The sequence below is a fragment of the Suricata suricatta genome, chromosome 7 (genome assembly GCF_006229205.1).
Source record: "Suricata suricatta isolate VVHF042 chromosome 7, meerkat_22Aug2017_6uvM2_HiC, whole genome shotgun sequence".
NCBI classification, from domain to species: domain Eukaryota; kingdom Metazoa; phylum Chordata; class Mammalia; order Carnivora; family Herpestidae; genus Suricata; species Suricata suricatta.
Genome location: NC_043706.1, coordinates 2,509,258 through 2,515,359, shown reverse-complemented (window position 1 = coordinate 2,515,359; position 6,102 = coordinate 2,509,258). Strand labels below are relative to the sequence as shown.

The window sequence follows — 6,102 nt, the reverse complement described above, 5'->3', positions numbered from 1 at the left end:
AACTGAAACTCCAAACCCCTGTTTTTCTTTCTCCTGTCAATTCTGCACACATTTGTCTCTCTACAAAAGGTGTAAAAACCACCTATTTTGCTCATTTGTTTGGGTTTCAATTTCCAAACTAAGCCTCCATGTGCAGGTAATAAAACTTTAGGTGTTTTCTCCTGTTACTGTCTCATGTCAATTTAATTCCAAATGGCTGGAAGAGCCCTGAGGAAAGAAGGAAATGTCTCCTCCCAGAAGCCAGTGTCCTGTTCCTAAGGCCACCTCAGGGAGGACTTACCCTGACCCTCTGACCTCCAGTCATTCACCCTCTCCTTTCTGCATTTACACCCAGCTCCGCTTCCCCTACAAACCACGTGTCCACACACCGTGGTTCCCAAAGTCTGCTCCATCAGGTCTCAACCGTGCCACAATACCACAATGGCGAAAGAAAGCTCCCACCTATGTCACAAAACAAGCATCCGAAAAGAGGCATCTCTAGGGGCGCCTGAGTGGCTTAGTCAGTTAAGTGTCTGACTTTGGCTCAGGTCATGATCTTGCAGTCCATGGGTTCAAGCCCTGCATCAGGCTCTGCTGCCAGCTCAGAGCCTGGAGCCTGCTTCGGATTCTGTGTCTCCCTTTCTCTCTCCTTCTTCTTCATTCATGCTCTGTCTCTCAAAAATAAATAAAAGTTTAAAAAATATTAAAAAAAAGAAGTCACCTGCAAAGGGTGGGGTTACCAGGGACCTCTAACCTGCTCTTGTCTCCTGAGTGAGCCTGGTCACAGCAGGTCTCTGGCAAACAGTAGCGGTGAAATGTGCAGACTAGGAGATACAGGGGTGTCTTACAGGGGTGACTGCACTCTGATGACTGGTCCAGTAGTGAGTTAGCAGGGTGTATAGGGTCTGCTCAGAGTGCAGTAATCCTCCACTATACACACTGCCGTTATGTGAACACATGACAGTCCTAAAGCCAGAACAAGGTAGGGACACATAAACTAAGAATCTCCCTTGCCTTCTGTGGGATCATTGGTGCCACAAGAGAGGATCTGGGGTAGAATAGGTTAAATAGGTGATGGAAATTAAAGAGAGTACTTGTGATGATGAAAATGTTCAATCACTATATTGTACAACAGAAAGTAATATAATAACTGTAGGTTAATGCTAATGAAATTAAAATAAAAATTTAATTTAAAACTAAAATAATACAAATTTATTTCAAACAAGAAAAATTTGAGGGGCATGTGGGTGGCTCAATCAGTTAAGTGTCCAGCTTCAGCTCAGGACATGATTTCCCAGTTTGTGAATTCCAGCCCCACGTTGGGCTCTGTGCTGACAGCTCGGAGCCTGGAGCCTGCTCAGATACATTGTCTCCCTATCTCTCTGTCTCTTTCCCACTTGTGTTCTGTCTCACTCTCTCTCAAAAACAAATAAACATTAAAATTTTTTTAAAAGAAGAGAAAAAAAGAAAAATTAGAAAAACAAAGAATTGTGTTTCAAAATGAAAACATTATCAGAGTGGTGACATTACACCACAGCCTAATATCTGAATGGCTTTATCAGGATAGATGTTAACAAGTTTTCCCTGAGCCTAAGTTTGTTTTTCCCACAGTTGCCCTCCTACTTCTGGAAAAAGTTGTGATCTACTCAGACCATGAACATTGTAAATGAGCTGTGATCAAAATGTGAGAATAAGCAATAGCCTCCAGCAATTGCTAGGTCCAGTAATGCTGCAGTAGTGATATATATCACAGTGTTTGCTGGCTTCTATTCTTATTTTGCTTTGCTTTTATTGTGTGTGTAACTGTCCGTTGCAATTAGAAATGGAATAGTGTTCCCAAATGGGGTGAAATAAGAAAATCTTGTGAAACTTTTTACAATATTAATATGATGCAGATAGACTAGGAACACTACATCAGCATCTCTGGAGGATGCAATGAGTCCATGAACTTAGAGTTTGACACTCGCTTGCATGAAACAATGAATTAAAAAGTTCTCTTGAGAGTTGTCAGGAGAACTATTGAGGGCACAAAAATCTTAAAGACACAGGCATTCAAAGTCTTCCATCACAGGGTCTTCCCCCCAGTTATCTGGAGTCAGAGCCCCTACAGAGCACCTTTTTCATTGCTCCCATCACGTCCTTGTTCCGCAGGGTATAGATGAAGGGGTTGGCCATGGGGGTGATAATGGTGTAGACGAGAGCAATGAACTTGCCCTGATCCTGGGAGTGGCTGCTGCTGGGCTGCAGGTAAGCATAGATGGCCGTGCCGTAGAACAGAGAGACCACTGTGAGGTGGGACCCACATGTCCCGAAAGCTTTTCTCCGTCCTACAGCTGACTTTATTCTTAACACTTCCCTGACAATCTGACCATAGGAGAACGTGATTAATGCCACGGGTATGAGGAGAATGATCACACCGGCAAAGAAGATCTCAGACTCATTCGCAGTGGTGTCAACACAGGCAAGCTTGAGCAGTGGGGTGACCTCACAAAAGAAGTGGTCTATTTTATTTTTCCCACAAAGTGGTACAAGAAAGATAAGCACTGTCTGCAATGAGGAGTTGGCAAAACCAATGAACCACGATCCAGAAGCCATCAGGGCACAGAGACGAGGGTGCATGATCACCATGTAGTGCAGGGGCCTGCAGACGGCTGCATAGCGGTCAAATGCCATCACCCCTAGGAGGATGCATTCTGTGCATCCCAACCCTAGAGAGAAGAACAGCTGAGCTACACAGCTGCTAAAGGAGATAGACTTGTCTGCCCCCCTGAGATGGACCAGGAGCTGAGGGACAGTGCTGGTCGTGTAACACAGGTCCAGTAAGCTCAGGTTGGAGAGGAAAAAGTACATGGGAGTGTGAAGTTGTGGGTCCAGGTGGGACAGTGCAATGATGGTTGTGTTTCCCAGCAGGGTGAGCAGATAGAAGATCAGAAGAACCACAAAGAGGACTCTCTCCAGTTGAGGTCGGTCAGAGAAACCCAGCAGGATAAATCCAGTGAAAGAACTTCCATTTTTCTGTTCCATCCTTTCTTACCACATTTCCATTCAAGGCCAAGTATTTAGCAATGTTTAAAAGACATCTTCAAAAAGAAAAAAAGTTGGCAGTGGTTGAATTGATCATATGAAAAGACAAGGCCATGGACTTTATGAGAAATAATTTGAATAAATGATGTACTCAATGGAATGACATAGCTTATATCAATACGGTTCGCATTATCACAAAATATAAGTCATTAATATATAAGAAAACCAAATAATGGATCATTTGTTTGCATCAGTCATAGGAACATAAGGTGTATCAGTCTGCACTTACTAGGACTTAAAGTACTACAAAAATGTATAAGGGAAAACGAGGGAGAGCTATCAGAAAGAATCAAACAGATGCACAGAGAAGAGATGTTCTAACAATATATATCTCATGATACTACACAACTGGATTTCCTCACAACTTATATGTATTAAAATATACTATGGAGGCACTTAGGTGGATCAGTTGGTTAAGCATCTGACTTCAGCTGGGGTCATGATCTCATGAGTCATGGGTTGAACCCTGTGTCCGACTCTTTGCTGACACACCACACCTGCTTGGGATTCTGATTCTCCCCCTCTCTCTCTGCACATTTCCTTCTCTCTCTCTCTCTCTCTCTCTCTCTCTCTCTCTCTGTCTCTCTCTCTCTCTCTCTCTCTTGAAATAAATAAATAAACATTTAAAGTACATATGTATATAATACAACATAATGTGGAAAAACCATTCTGATGTAGGAACTTAAGACCTGGAGTGTACTTATACAAAGAATTCAATTACATTCAAAATCCCTACTATTTCTGCATCAACATTTTGGCAGTATTGCCTCTCTAACTAATGTATTATATTTGGGAAAGCCACAGTTTTTTTGGTATGTGAGGAAAACAACTAAATACCCAAAGAAAGAACCTGAGAACACCACCATTCAATTACAGTGCTTACATTTACCTGAACCATGCTTCAAAGTACATACCGATTTAAGAGCAACTCTGAACATTCATGGGCCATGAAGACCCAGCCAGAATCAGAACTGTAAAATCCATTGGCCAACACTTTTTTCTACCTTATGCAGATATCCATTTCACACATTACCAATTAGATATCCTAAAATTCCTGAAAGAGGTAGGACTATTCCTTATTGACATCGTAATCAGTACAAACATTTAAAAAAGTTATCCAACTTATCATCACTCCCTATGACAAAATAAGTAAATAGATGAACACACAGAGATAAAGACAGATTCATTCTCAAAGCAATGACAGGTCAAAGAGCTATAATGCAAAACTTAAAGTAGTATAAGAAAAGGTATAAAAAACAATATTTTGGTATTATACCAAATTTCAGACATTTGTCCACATTATGTCAAGTATCACCTTTCTGGGAGCGACCTTGCAGAGTTAGTGACACTGGACCCAACACATTGTGGGATATGAGGCTGGGTGATGATTATTTGCATGCAGTGCTTACTACTGAAGAAGAAGGATAGTTTATAAACTGACCAAAGAGGCATCCGAAAATGAGTATTTCAGTTCTGTCATATTCAAATGGTTGGGCATACAGTATATTTCTAATTCTTCTAAGACTAAAGTCATCTGTGACAGTCTAAATGTGCAACAACATGACGTGTCCTCCGACTCACACCTGCTCAGAAGAGCAACAAACAACAAACCATGGTCAGTCTCATGCACAAGCACGCATACAGATGCATTTATCTGAAACCAATTGCTACAAACTTTTTGATGTGCCTGAGAAAGAAGCAGTACCAAAGTGAGAAAGGGCAAAAATGAAATGTAAATACATCGCAAGAAAACACCAGAATACTATTGCGCCATTAGAATAAAATGATATATGTTAACAATATTACATCAATAAGGACAAAGAAGACAGTTGAGGAAAAATAAAACCTCAGTGAGATGAACTTGTACATATGATTTGATGCTTTCCAGGATTGTGTGTGTTGTGTGTGTGTGTGTGTGTGTGTGTGTGTGTGTGTGTGTGTGTAAAAGAATACGTAATGGCTATCTATCTAGGAAATATAAAAATGATTATAATTTTCAGTTGAAAAAATGTCAGACAAAGGAGATGCTCACAAAAGCAACACCAGAATGTCAATGTCCCTGCATGTTATAGCTGAGTCCAGTGTCTTGCTGAGAGCACACGAGGAGGGAACTACGGTGCTCATGTCATAGTCCATCATCTCACTGCTATTGCTTTTCCTCATCACAATTCAGGAAAATTATTATCCTTCAGTAACACTGGATAAGGGAGAAATCAGGCTGTGAAATGCCTTCTCCCATCGATTTTCAAGAGGACAATCTGCTGATCTGGGTCATTTTATTTCCTTTCTCCTCCCCTACTCCACATCCACCTGTCTTAAAGCTGGTGCACCACACAGAGCCATCTTCCAAGAGAATGACATGTGTCCACTGAGGTTACTGGGAAATCTCATTTCTTTTCCTTCTTATCATATTTAAAGACTGGTGAAGTTAGACTAAGAACCATCATCTATGCTTGGTAGCATCAAATGACTAGATGCAGTAAGAGAGATTGATTCCTCTGAGATAAACTATGTAAATAAGACTGGCTGGAAATATGGAACATGTCCTTCCATGGCACAGGAGCAAAGTGTGCGTCCTGAGCAACTATATGATATGACATATGCAGGAAAGTCCGGTTCTAGATTACAAATACATTAGTACTTTGCATGTGAAAGGTAAATACTTGAAAAAATCACAGGTTATATATGGAGAGAAATAAATGTTATGAGTTAAAGTAAAAACAAACAGAATCCACAAAACAAATATATTGCCATTCTATGTAATAATTAACATCAAGAAGGTATATAATTAAAATGACATCTCAGAAGAACACAATGTTACGATAATAATTAAGAGACCTGGATCAAATGCGAGACGTTAAGTGCTTAGTACTGACACACATAAGATGATAGAGTAGTAGTTTCCAATTACCATAATAGCTCAATGCTGACTTACAACTCTACGTTATAGTGTAAGAATACATATTTCCACAAAATCAGATGCTCAGTATGCACAATACACATTTTAAGCACAAAGATCTTGAGATAATGTCTCTATTT

The 6,102-nt window shown here is 40.4% G+C and overlaps 1 pseudogene; it reads right to left on the bottom strand.

Annotated features, from left to right (window-relative positions):
* Positions 1-2,064: 2,064 nt before the first annotated feature.
* On the bottom strand, positions 2,065-3,018 carry LOC115296619 (annotated as a pseudogene).
* Between the last annotated feature and the right edge of the window lie 3,084 nt (positions 3,019-6,102).